Source organism: Ranitomeya variabilis, chromosome 4 (genome assembly GCF_051348905.1).
Source record: "Ranitomeya variabilis isolate aRanVar5 chromosome 4, aRanVar5.hap1, whole genome shotgun sequence".
NCBI classification, from domain to species: domain Eukaryota; kingdom Metazoa; phylum Chordata; class Amphibia; order Anura; family Dendrobatidae; genus Ranitomeya; species Ranitomeya variabilis.
In genome coordinates, this window is record NC_135235.1 from 599,196,625 (window position 1) to 599,210,044 (window position 13,420).

The following is a 13,420-nucleotide window of genomic DNA, read 5'->3' on the forward strand; positions in this document are numbered from 1 at the left end:
TAACAGTCATCATGATGATTTTTTGGCTCTCTCCACACCATTGGAACACCAAATTTGAAGCTTTTTCTTTGTCCTTTGCTCCATTTTCGTAATAATTCGATACATGCTTTGCACACTATGTGTGGTGCCCAAAACTTGTCTTGGTCCCCAAGCATAACCCCAAAATAGGCAAAATACACTTTTTTTACGAAGTCTGTTATGTTTCTTCTATGTTTTGGCAGTGTGTATTCACCACAAATGTAACAGAATGAGTCTGGATCGTTAAGACAACTTCTTCTTGATGAGTTCATGCTTTTCATTGGAAAACAGACAACAACATAAAGTTAGTGCAAAAATCAAGCTAGGAACAAACTTTTAGAACACTAATTAACACAAAACTATATTGAGAACTGCTCAGTTCAAGTACTAATCCAAAGAAATTAATGAGATGATGCGTCGCATTTACCAACAAGTGCTATAAATAAGATACCAAAAATCTAAAAAACTTGAGCCAATCTGGCAAAACTGATAGCATATTCAGAATCAGCACCCAAAAAATACCCCAAATTAATTAAAATATTTTGGACACCAGAAAAAAAATTTTTTTTTGTTGACCTGTGTAGTCGGTGGCAATGCATGCACCTGGCTCCGCCATTTCTCTGGGGTCGAGCTTCTCCGTCACCCGCTTCCCGCCGTTGCAAATCAAGGGGTGGTCCCCTGCTTTGAGGCAGGTCTTCGCTTTGCAGCAAGAGGCGCAGGGGGCGGTCGCCGCTTCTGGCGCCACTTTGGTAGTCTCCTCCCATGGCACGCCCCCCTTCTTCTTTGGTGTAGCAATGGCGGCGGTTTTTGGCGGGAACTTTTGGCGGCAAACGGCACAGCACAGTCTTTGCAATAAAGTACAGTCCAAGCACAACAAATCACAGTTCCAAGGCACACATGACCTGATTTTTCAGGCTTAAGTAGATCCTGTTCGTGACGCCAAGTTGTAGCGCCCCCACTGCCGCAGGGCCGAGGGGTACCCGGTACCGGGCTTCTGAGTCTCTGCTCTGGGGTTGTCACGGTGGCTAGGCCCGGTCAGTGACCCTGCTGAGGGGCGTACAGTAATAGATGTGATGGATGATGGTGGGGGTGAGGCTGTAGTGGTGCGGTGCAGTAAATAACGAGGACACCAGGTTGCAGTCTCTTTACCTCTTTACTGAAGATCTCTGGGTCCTCAGTCCGGAATCCGGATAACCAGGCTGCGCAAGTCCGGCCGGTCCGATGGCACCTCCAGAGTTCTCTTCACAGGTGGAAATCTGTGCCTTCCCCCTAGCGCTAGGTGTTGCGGTTCTTCCCTGCTGTGCTTACGGAAAGTCCCCACAACTGTTGTGTCCGTTTCTTAAGTTCCCTCACAACTCGATTAGGTGATGTTCTGCTAATCCTCCGTCCCTCCCTGATGTTACGGTTAGGACGGCACCCGTTTGACGGGTAGGCTCGGAGCTCTTCCGGGACCCTAGAATCGCCCCTCTCCACAAGTTGCCCCCCAAGACTGCATAGGTGATTTAGGTGAGACAGCCTGCCTTAGACTGACTGTCCTGCCGTTGGTTTGGAGTATTGCTTGAAGCTAGATATTGTAATACTCCCTCGGCGTTCCGGCCGCCGGTTGTGCGCCTCAGTAGGATGTTGCCTCGGTCTTACAGCACGACCCCTACTGGTATTCTCCTTGTTGCTTTGATCTCGTTTCTCACTCAGCACAATCTATCTCGCTTCCAATCCCTCCTTGGGCACCGCCGCTATACTGAGCAGGCACGGTCCCGTTACGTTCGCTCAAATTGCCAAGCTTCTGTCAGGATCCCACCCCTGACAGGGACCCTACCGAATCTTCTCCCGCAACACCCTCTGCCACAAGGTGTTGCCTGGTTCCAACCCAGTCAGCTTTCTCCCTCACTTCCTGCCTGACCCCCAGTTTTACCAGTGTGTAGGGAGTGGCCTAATGAATAGAACCCTTAGCTCCCCCTGGAGGCCCGGCGGTGAAATGTATTGGTGTCTGTGATACCTGATCAGATGAACTCCTTCAGTGCCATTAGACGTACCATAGCTCCCCTTAGTGGCGGAGCCACAATACTGCAACTACCAGGACTCTGGGGCGCTGCAGAGCCACAGAACACCAGCCCATAAATGCATATCCATATCAGACCAAGTGGGCATAAATGCAGGGTTGGGGAGGGTACATCTTACCACAAGTGGAGAGGCTCTGACTGGCAAGGAGAACTGGATGGCAGAACCATGACGCGCATTTCACATGTAAAATACTGTTTTGGCCTTGTTTGGCGTGTTTGCGGGTGTGTTCTTTCATGTACTCATGGCTGGCTATCCTTTTCTACATAGCTTTTTATAATAATTGTAAATTGTAAAGAAATTTGTTAAATATAAATTACTACTTTAATCTTTCTACTCTGCATTCTCCTGTTTCCACATATTGCTTGGAGTTGGTTCTTTTGTCTGGGATCTATTGCACTCATCTTGTGCAATATTTCTGCATTTTGAATATGCAATTGGGTTTTTGGTTTCGCATTTACTAAATGGGCTGCACAATCTTTAAAGGGAAACTATCAAGTGAAAAAACGCTATTGACCTGCAGATATGAGGTTAGTCTGCAAGTTAATAGCCTTCTGATCCTGACCGGCGCCGTTGTAAAACCCCAGGTAACCGGTTGTTACAGTGATATTGCCTTCCTTTCGGGGAGGGTGATGTCATGCTTGGAGCCAAGGAGGATTCCCTTTACCAGGTAATGCACCTATATGCAACACATTCTGAATCCAGGCCAGAAGGGGGAGCTCTGAACCCGGATTCAGGGGAGCTTCCCTAGCTTTAAGTGTTCTGGTCTAGAGGAGGAGTTAGAACAGTCTGGAGAGACAGTGGAGGAGTGAGGACTGAGAGCAGACAGTGGGGCCGTGCAGCCAGGACTGAGCTGCAGCTCCAGGAAAAGGAAGATACCAGAATGGTTGCATGTTAGTGAGCATCAGAGGAAAGAAGCACAGGAGAAGGAAAGGGGCTCAGAGGGGAACTGTGACCGGGCACCCTCAGAGCCGAAGAGCAGGAATCGGGAGCCCGAGACTGTGTTGTACTCCAGGTTACACGGCAGAACCGGAGGGCATAGGATGTAATGTTATTTGCCTGCACCCACACCTGAAGGTGCAGCAGTACACTAGGAGCCTGGGTCGTGATAGAGACCCTATAAAAAGGCTCACACTGCCCATCATACAGCTATCTGTCCCAGGACAGGAGAGAGAGAACTTTGCCAGCAAGCTACAGGCAGCAGGGACCTTGCATACGAGCGCGAGTAGGAAGGCTTACGGACCTCACCTGGGAGAGGGATCTACCTTTGCCTCCAGGCCGGCCGGACCACATCACCACCTGTTCCTGGTACCCTGGACTTTGTACTGCTACCATCAGTAAACCAGGTAAAGAGGTTACAACTCTGTGTCCTCCATTTATTTGCCGGCATACACCATCCCTGCCCAGCACACCGGAAGCCCTGGGGACCCCACTTCACCTGTTGGAAGCGTCACCATCTTTGCTGCAGTAACATCACCCCAGAGGACCCCATTAAGCAGCGTCGGTCCCGTCTGACCAAGAACCACAGGTGGCGTCACGAACACAAACTTTAACACAAATCCCTTTAAAAGACCAGCCACCGTGACATCCCCTTTAAGTACGACCGGACCCGGTACCGAGTGCCCCAGGCCCTGGCAGGTGTCCCATTTTGGCGTCACGAACAGGATGGACTGACCCACTGAAATGGGTCCTGTGCACCATGGACTGTAATGGACTGTGTGAAATTGTTTAATGGCCTCCATTATTGCACCATGAGACGGATAGAGAACAAGGAGGATGTGTTGCCATGGGTGGAGCTCAAGAACCAGCGCCAAAGCTGGATCCACCTCCTTCAGGAACTTTAATGGAGATAAAACATGTCCGTCAGGAGGACGGATCCGCCCCTGGAGATGGCCGGCGGGAAAGTAGAGAAGAGGATGACCCAGAGCAACAACAAGAGACACTGGAGTGGTGAATACCTTTGATCCGGAGCTCCTCTGCACGGAGATGGAGGAGCTGGCCCGATGACTCCTGTGGACCCAGATGACAGCGGTGGCCGCATGGAAAGAGTCCCCGACCCGGAGGATGAGGACTGCGCAGCCTCAGACCTCGCTCACAGCCCAGCGGAGCCCAAGGGAGCGGCGCTATTGCAGGAGACCCGGAGCCTGCACCTTTAACCCCAGCGGAGCCGGAAAGCGAGATGCTGCTGGAGGAGACGGCAACGCCGCAGCACCAGACCCTGCAACCTGCGATCCTGACCCCAGCGGAGGCAGAAAAGGACACCGGAATCGGTGAGACAGGTACACAAACTGCCCCAGTAGCTGAGGAAACCCTGGTGGGACCCTGATAACCCCCGCCAACCTTAACGCCTGGCCAGGTAGTCACCATTACAGTAACCTGGGACCGCATGACAGACCTGGGTAATGATTTATCTGACCCAATGGTACCTGAACCCTCGGCCCTGAAGGTGTGCAGGCCAAAAGAAGCCATACTTTGGAGGCACCCAAAAACTGACCTTATGAGATTCCTAATAGAAGCCCAAGCAGCAGCCAATAACGTAAGAATCATAGCCAAAGAGGAGTATTGCAGACAACAGATATTAAAACTTGCAGCAGAGGAAAAGGAACGCAGAGCTAAGTGGGAAGCAATGGAGGAAAGGAACATCCTAGCTAAAAATAGGTCCCGCAAAGGTAGACCAGAGGATAGAGGACCATTAAGATCAGGAACTGTTGTCACCTTTAACTTGGACAGAGGATGGGGTTTCATAAAAGAACATGGTGGAACAACTGAACCATTTGTTAACCGTAGTGACATTGAGTCACATCTCTTAAGAGGACACCCTGACCGTGACCTGTATCCAGGAGACAAAGTGACCTTTACCCGGCACCATGGTGAAAGGGGATATTATGCCCTACATGTTAAAAGGTGCCCAGGACAGCATATCCATACCCATGTAGCCACTGAAAGTGGAACGCAAACCCAGGCTACACAAACCCCTGATGATGGACCGTTTCCTATGGAGACACCTTGTCAGGACTCTGAACATTTTTTACCTTTTGTGCATTACTGCCCTCTTCCAAGATGGCGTCTTTGGTCTCATGTGCACTGTGTCTTCCTGCTATAAAACTCCACCCCAGCCTTCAGTCTGTGCTAGATATTCTGCCTTGCATCCAGCTCCTGACCTCTGATTACTCCCTAGCTATACACCTGCTCCTGTGAACCTGTGTGGTGATCCTGCTACTCTGCTCTGAGTTCCTGCTGCATACACAAGTTTCCAGTAATCCTCCTTCATCTGATGCCCGTGTTTACTTCATCTGCATTTGCTGGACATGTAAGCTGCTGCTGCTTTGCTATAACCTGAGACTATTAACCAGGCCTCCCTAGTTGAGCTAAGATATGATTTGAACTGCCTATAAGCATATCTATCTGTGTCTGGACTAAGACAAGGATTTATTCGTGTCAAGTATCCTCAAGAATAACTGTGCTTCATAGATTTTCTGCTTGATTGCATTTTTCTCTGAAGACTGCTAAGCTGCGTTTATTATTTGCACCAAGTGTTGTGGACTTGAGTTTCTCTCTGCACCTGTTTGAATCACCGTGTGATAATATAGACTTTACCACTTATAAAACTGTGTCCTGTAGTTGTCTTGTTCCACGCAAAGAGTCTCCTGAGTTATCCCCTATAATTATTACATGATGCTCTAGCCTAAAAAAAAAAAAAAAGGAGACTGCTGGAACAATGACTGCAGAAAGCAGATTAGAGCAGGTGTTTTCCATAATTAGATCACTGCAGAAAGATGTGGAAGGTCTGCAAAAGAAGTTTGGAAGCTTTGAACTCAATCAACAAGTGTTTGGACAGACTTTGCAGGACTTGAGCATCCGCATGGCAGCCCAGGAAAACAAACTTGCTGGCATAGAGTCCCAGTATGGACGGGCTTTTCAGGACATAAGCACGCAAATAGCTGCATAAGTGACTTTACCCTCTGGGCAACCGCCACCAGCTAGCCCACCTAAGTTGCCCCCATTCAGATTTAATGGTGATCGTGGCAAATTTCGTGGCTTTGTGAATCAATGTATGCTATATTTTGATGTGCATGCTGACCGTTTTCCTACTGATAGATCCAAAGTATTGTGTGTAATAATGCTACTGACCTCACGACGCTCGCCTGGGCGAATCCGATGATTGAGTCTCGTGACCCACGGTTAAATGACTTGGATGATTTCTTGGCCGCTATGGCATTAATGTTTGATGACCCTAATCGCCGTGCAACCAGTGAATCTGCTTTGTTGTCTTTACGCCAGGCTAAATGTTCTGTTTTTGAGTATGCCACTGAATTCAGGAGATTGGTGGTAGATACCAATTGGGACAGTTATGCACAATTGCCTATTTTTAAAAGGGGTCTGTCTAGTATTATAAAAGATGAACTAGCTCGCTCTGAGTCACCACAAGAGCTAGAGACATTTATACAGCATTGTGTGTGCATAGACATTCGCCTTACTGAGCGTAGGCAGGAGAAATTCGCTGCATATAACTGTGTTTCTAACTTTTCCCTTCCTTCCAAAGAGCCTGCAGGTAAAACCTCTCGGGAGGTGGAGGAGGTGCCCATGCAAATTGATTCCATTCAGAGGCGCGAGATCAATGAGCGCCGGGAGCATCGCCTTCGTGAAAGTCTATGTTTCTGTTGCTGCCAGTCTGACCACTTCTTGATCTATTGTCCTAAGTGTCTTAGACGGCCTAACAAGGTGCTAGCAGCAATAGGGGAGTATGACAACTGTGATGATGAATCTGACATCTCTGAATGTAGCCTGCCTTTAAACGCTGTATTCCATTCACTTTCTATGACTTCACCCCCCCAAGGAGCTGAAGGAAAAGAACTCTCACTGTTCTCTCCCTATTAAGATCCTGCGTTCAGGACAGTGGATTTCCAGTTCAGCTATGATTGACTCTGGTGCAGGTGGCAATTTCATGGATATCGCATTTGCCAAGGAACATGGTATTAAAATTCAGCAAAGAGCCTCTCCAATTACCATGGAAACAGTGGATGGGTCACCTTTAATCTCTGGGCCTGTGGATCAGGAGACCGTACCCCTTGAAATTTTGTTGGAGCCTAATCATCAGGAGCAACTTTCTTTCTTGCTAATTTCTTCTCCTCATTTTCCTGTGATTTTAGGCATTCCTTGGTTGCGTTCTCAGAACCCAATTATCAACTGGGAGACCAAGGAGATTATCTTTCCAACAAGGAGCAACTCAGCATTAACAGAAGCTGTCCCTGAGTCCACGGCTATGGAACCACATGTACAGGTATCTTCTTTACCTCCAGCTTATAAAGAGTTCTCTGACATCTGTGACAAGAAGAATGCAGATCAGCTTCCTCCACACAGGCATTATGACTGTCCCATTGAGCACTTTGACTCATTAAGTGATTCACAGAAGTTTATAATGCAGAGCCGTAAAAATAAAAAATCATATTTTTTTCACAAAAAATGATCTTTTCGCCCCCAATTTTTTATTTTCCCAAGGGTAAGAGAAGAAATTGGACCCCAAAAGTTGTTGTACAATTTGTCCTGAGTACGCTGATACCCCATATGTGGGGGTAAACCACTGTCTGGGCACATGGGAGAGCTCGGAAGGGAAGGAGCGCCATTTGACTTTTCAATGTAAAATTGACAGGAATTGAGATGGGATGCCATGTTGCGTTTGGAGAGCCACTGATGTGCCTAAACATTGAAACCCCCCACAAGTGACACCATTTTGAAAAGTAGACCCCCTAAGGAACTCATCTAGATGTGTTGTGAGAGCTTTGAACCCCCAAGTGTTTCACTACAGTTTATAACGCAGAGCCGTGAAAATAAAATAAAAAAATTTTCCACAAAAATTATTTTTTAGCCCCCAGTTTTGTATTTTTCCAAGGGTAACAGTTGAAATTAGACCCAAAAGTTGTTGTCCAATTTGTCCTGAGTACGCTGATACCCGATATGTGGGGGAGAAACACCGTTTGAGCGCATGGCAGAGCTCGGAAGGGAAGGAGCGTCATTTGGAATGCAGACTTAGATGGATTGGTCTGCAGGCGTCACATTGCGTTTGCAGAGCCCCTAATGTACCTAAACAATAGAAACCCCCCACAAGTGACCCCATATTGGAAACTAGACCCCCCAAGGAACTTATCTAGATGTGTTGTGAGAACTTTGAACCCCCAAGTGTTTCACTACAGTTTATTACGCAAAGCCGTGAAAATAAAAAATCCTTTTTTTTCCACAAAAATTATTTTTAGCCCCCAGTTTTGTATTTTTCCAAGGGTAACAGGAGAAATTGGACCCCAAAAGTTGTTGTCCAATGTGTTCTGAGTATGCTGATACCCCATATGTTGGGGTAAACCCCTGTTTGGGAGCACGGGAGAGCTTGGAAGGGAAGGAGCACTGTTTTTCTTTTTCAACGCAGAATTGGCTGGAATTTGAGATCGGATGCCATGTCGCGTTTGGAGAGCCCCTGATGTGCCTAAACAGTGGAAACCCCCCAATTATAACTGAAACCCTAATCCAGACACACCCCTAACCCTAATCCCAACCTAATTCCCTACCGTAAATGTAATCCAAACCCTAACCCTAACTTTAGCCCCAACCCTAACTGTAGCCTTAAACCTAACCCTAACCCTTGCACTAACCCTAGCCCTAACCCTAGCCCTAACCCTAGCCCTAACCCTAACCCTAGCCCTAATCCTAACTCTAGCCCTAATCCTAACTCTAGCCCTAACCCTAACCCTAGCCCTAACCCTAATGGGAAAATGGAAATAAATACATTTTTTTTACATTTTTTAATTTTTTGCTAACTAAGGGGGTGATGAAGGGGGGTTTGATTTACTTTTATAGCGGGTTTTTTAGCGGATTTTTATGATTGGCAGCTGTCACACACTGAAAGACGCTTTTTATTGCAAAAAATATTTTTTGCGTTACCACATTTTGAGAGCTATAATTTTTCCATATTTTGGTCCACAGAGTCATGTGAGGTCTTGTTTTTTGCGGGACGAGTTGACGTTTTTATTGGTAACATTTTTGGGCATGTGACATTTTTTGATCGCTTTTTATTCCGATTTTTGTGAGGCAGAATGACCAAAAAACAGCTATTCATGAATTTCTTTTGGGGGAGGCGTTTATACCGTTCCGCGTTTGGTAAAATGGATAAAGCAGTTTTATTCTTTCGGTCAGTGTGATTACAGTGATACCTCATTTATATCATTTTTTTATGTTTTGGCGCTTTTATACGATAAAAACTATTTTATAGAAAAAATAATTATTTTTGCATCGCTTTATTCGGAGGACTATAACTTTTTTATTTTTTCTTTGACGCTGTATGGCAGCTCGTTTTTTGCGGGACAAGATGACGTTTTCAGCGGTACCATGGTTATTTAGATCCGTCTTTTTGATCGCGTGTTATTCCACTTTTTGTTTGTCGGAATGATAATAAAGCATTGTTTTTTGCCTCTTTTTTTTTTTTTTTTTTACGGTGTTCACTGAAGGGGTTAACTAGTGGGACAGTTTTATAGGTCGGGTCGTTACGGACACAGCGATACTAAATATGTGTACTTTTATTGTTTTTTGTTTATTTAGATAAAGAAATGTATTTATAGGAACAATATTTTTTTTTGGGGGGGGGGGATTTTTTTTGGTAATATTTTTTATTTTTTTTACACATGTGAATATTTTTTTTTGTACACTATAACATTGCCCCGGGGGGGCATCATGTTATAGTGTAAGATCGCTGATCTGACAGTTTGCACAGCACTCTGTCAGATCTCCGATCTGATGTGCACAGCTCCTCCAGGCTTCCCGGTGCCTGCTCTGAGCAGGCGCTGTGAAGCCACCTCCCTGCAGGACCCGGATGCCGCCGCCATTTTGGATCCGGGCCTGCTGCAAGGAGGAGGAGGTAAGAGACCCTCGGAGCAACGCGATCATATCGCGTTGCTCCGGGGGTCTCAGGGAAGCACGCAGGGAGCCCCCTCCCTGCGCGATGCTTCCCTATACCACCAGAACACTGCGATCATGTTTGATCACAGTGTGCCGGGGGTTAATGTGCGGGGGGCGGTCCGTGACATACACATAGTGCCGGATGTCAGCTGTGATAGTCAGCTGACACCCGGCCGCGATCGGCCGCGCTCCCCCCGTGAGCGCGGCCGATCGCATATGACGTACTATCCCGTCACTGGGAATTAAGTCCCAGGTCACCTTGACGGGATAGTACGTCATATGGGATTAAGGAGTTAATTGGGCGCCCAGGGCCACGGACCGGGTCGCAACCACCGTGACATCCCCTTTAAGTGCGACTGGACCCGGTACCGAGTGCCCCAGGCCCTGGTGGGCTTCCCACCGGCACTTAGAGTCATAGTGTTCGGGTTTCAGTCATAGCAGTGTATAGAGAGCTGAGGTTATAACAGTGCCCCCGGCACTGACTGACAGCGAATCATCATTAGGGCTGGCTATTAGTCAGTGTCGGTGGCACGGTTAGACGCCGCTCTCTATACACAGAGTAGTGACAGAACTTGCGCCGGTGCCGTCCCCATGACTGAAACTTGAATAAAGAACCTGAATAAAGTTCATTTCTTCCCAGCATACTTTTTGAAGTTAAGCGAAAATGGTATGAGAACGTCAAAGTTGCATAATTTTAGTGCAGTCTCTAGTTTTGTGCCAAAGTTATGCAACTTTTAAAGCTTATTACACAAGAATACAGGGATAAAAGCTTTGATGATTTGAGCCCTAAGTTTTTCTTCTGGAGTTCGAAATTCGTGAGATTTTAAGCAAAACCCACTTCAGGAAACTCACCCTTTTTTTAGGGATGGGAGTTTTTATCTTTCTGAAGCAGTTTGGCTATGTGCACTTGGAGTCTTTTTGCTGAGTTTTTAGTGCAGAAGCAAGCAGTATGATGTTCCCACAGTGCATCCCCCACACGCACAGTATGATGTCCCCAAAACCCCCACACACAGTATGACATCCGCCCAGAAACTTAATTCCCCCACACAGTATGATGCCACTCACACAATGCATTTCCCCACATTTCCCCTTTATATACAGTATGATGTGTCTAGTTGGGATGTGGCCTGGAGTATCCATATTGCATATGGTTACATGACCGCCTTCTCCTGGCGCTGGCACTGAACAATCCTGACAGAGCGCACTGCACACAGTGTGAGGATTCACAAGTCAGCACTCTCATAGAGGGACTGCAGACTCTCGTGCCAAACCTTGAGAACTTCTTTAGAGATCAAATAAGCTTCAAAGTAGTGACATGCACTTTTTTTTACCACAGGACTTTTTCAAAACATTTTCAGAAAAAAAAATCTTAAAAATTCTATGCTATTTTTCCCATAGAAATGTATTGGAATTGTGAGGAGGATGAATGGAAAACAACTGCTGGTGTCTTTGATTGGGGAAATATGCGTCTAATAGATGCAGTGTGCACATACCCTTATTTTGGGCTTTCTGGACCATGCATATTTTTTCCTTTTTTTTTCTTTGACGTCTTCTAAAAGCCATAATTTTTTTATTATATCTTTTTTTGGACAAAGATATAGGATGGTTAGTTTTTATGTGCTATGTTAGTTTTTTGAGTTACAAATAGTAGTTTTTATTGCCACCATTCTGGTGCATTTTTTTTAAGATTGGTAAAGTTAAAAAAAAAACTGTTATCTAGTATTTTATTTTTTATGTTTTGATATTAAGAACATGTTGGGCTATGTTTACACCAAGTAATAAGACTTCTGTTTAAGGCTGGGGTCACACTTACAAGTGCAATGCGAGAAACTTGTATATAATGTATATACCGGGAAAGGCTCCTGAAGTATATGTTGAATGGAGGTTCTGAAAAAATGCCTAACAGCAGCATTCATTACCTGTAGCATCCATGTAAAAAAAAATCCATGTAACTGATTTTGTGACATGCTAAAGTTAAACTTTTTTTTAGTCTCCGTTTTGCAACAGAGTCCTGTGGACATGTTAGCATTTTGTCCCGAATTTTCTTTGCACACATGTCAAACATAGGAGAAAACCATTGATGTGAGTACGCTGCCAGAGTATTTAGGTAATTGGCATCCTGCTTCTACATAACTGGGAAAAATTCATGCTTTAGCTATGCTGTTCTGTGGTTCTTCTACTGCTATATTGAGTGTCTGTGCAAAGTCAACTCTGCTATATCTCTGAATCAACCCTACTACATCTCTATGCCAGATGTCGTACACTGACCCTCTTGCAAAATCAGCTTTACTACTCCGGTCCCGCTTTGCAGGCCCTCATAACGCAATTCTCTCTGCCCCATCATGGTCTGAAAGGGGTCTTCCCATGAACAAAGTACATTTTAATTAATAAATCTCAGAATAATATTAATTTTCACCATTGCATGTATTAAAATAAAATGTCCCTGTGCTGAGATAATCTTATAAATGTACCCCTGCTGTGTACTATGTAATGTCTGTGTCTGATCGTACAGGAACATGGTCTGCTCATACCATAGCTCCTGGGCAGGGGAGGCAGCAAAGGAGTATACAGACAGGACAGCAGGGAATTGCAGCTGATTCTTCTTGTGAGGTAAAACATTTCACTGCCTGGTTTTAAGTAATGTTTTACCTCACAGAAAAAAATCAGCGGCGATCCCACGCTATCCTGTCTGTATCCTCTTTTGCTTCCTCTCTGTCCAGGAGATGTGTTATGATCAGACCATGTCCCTGTACAGTCAGACACAGACATTACACAGTACACAGCAGGCAGTGGCGTAGGAAGGGGGGGCGGGGGGGGGGCGGGCCGCCCCGGGCGGCACAATGCCGGGGGCGGGTCCGACCCAGAGAGGAGGAGGAGGAAGAAAAAAAAAAAAAGAGAGACGCAGGCCCTTTAAATCTTCGTGCAGCGCCGACCGCCGCCACGACCAGGCCCCCCCCCTTCCGATACCAGCGCTAGCATTGGGCCCCCCCTTCTAATACTCACCTCTCTTGGTTCCTGCGGCAGCTGCAGCATCTTCGGCGCCCTCTGACTCTGCGACGTCTCAGGGCAGAGGGTGCAATGACATCATCACTGCGCGCTCAGCCTCTCTGTCCTGAGCGTTGCAGAGCCGGAGAGACGCTGAGTGCACCGGACCTGCGCTGGGAACGGGAGAGGTGAGGATTTTACTTTTTTTTTTTTTTCTTTATGTCTGACTCAGACATACTGGGGGCAATGCTGGACACTGGGGCAGATTGCTAGACACACTGGGGGCAATGCTGGACACTGGGGCAGATTGCTGGACACACTGGGGGCAGTGCTGGACACTGGGGCAGATTGCTGGACACACTGGGGGCAATGCTGGACACTGGGGCAGATTGCTGGACACACTGGGGGCAATGCTGGA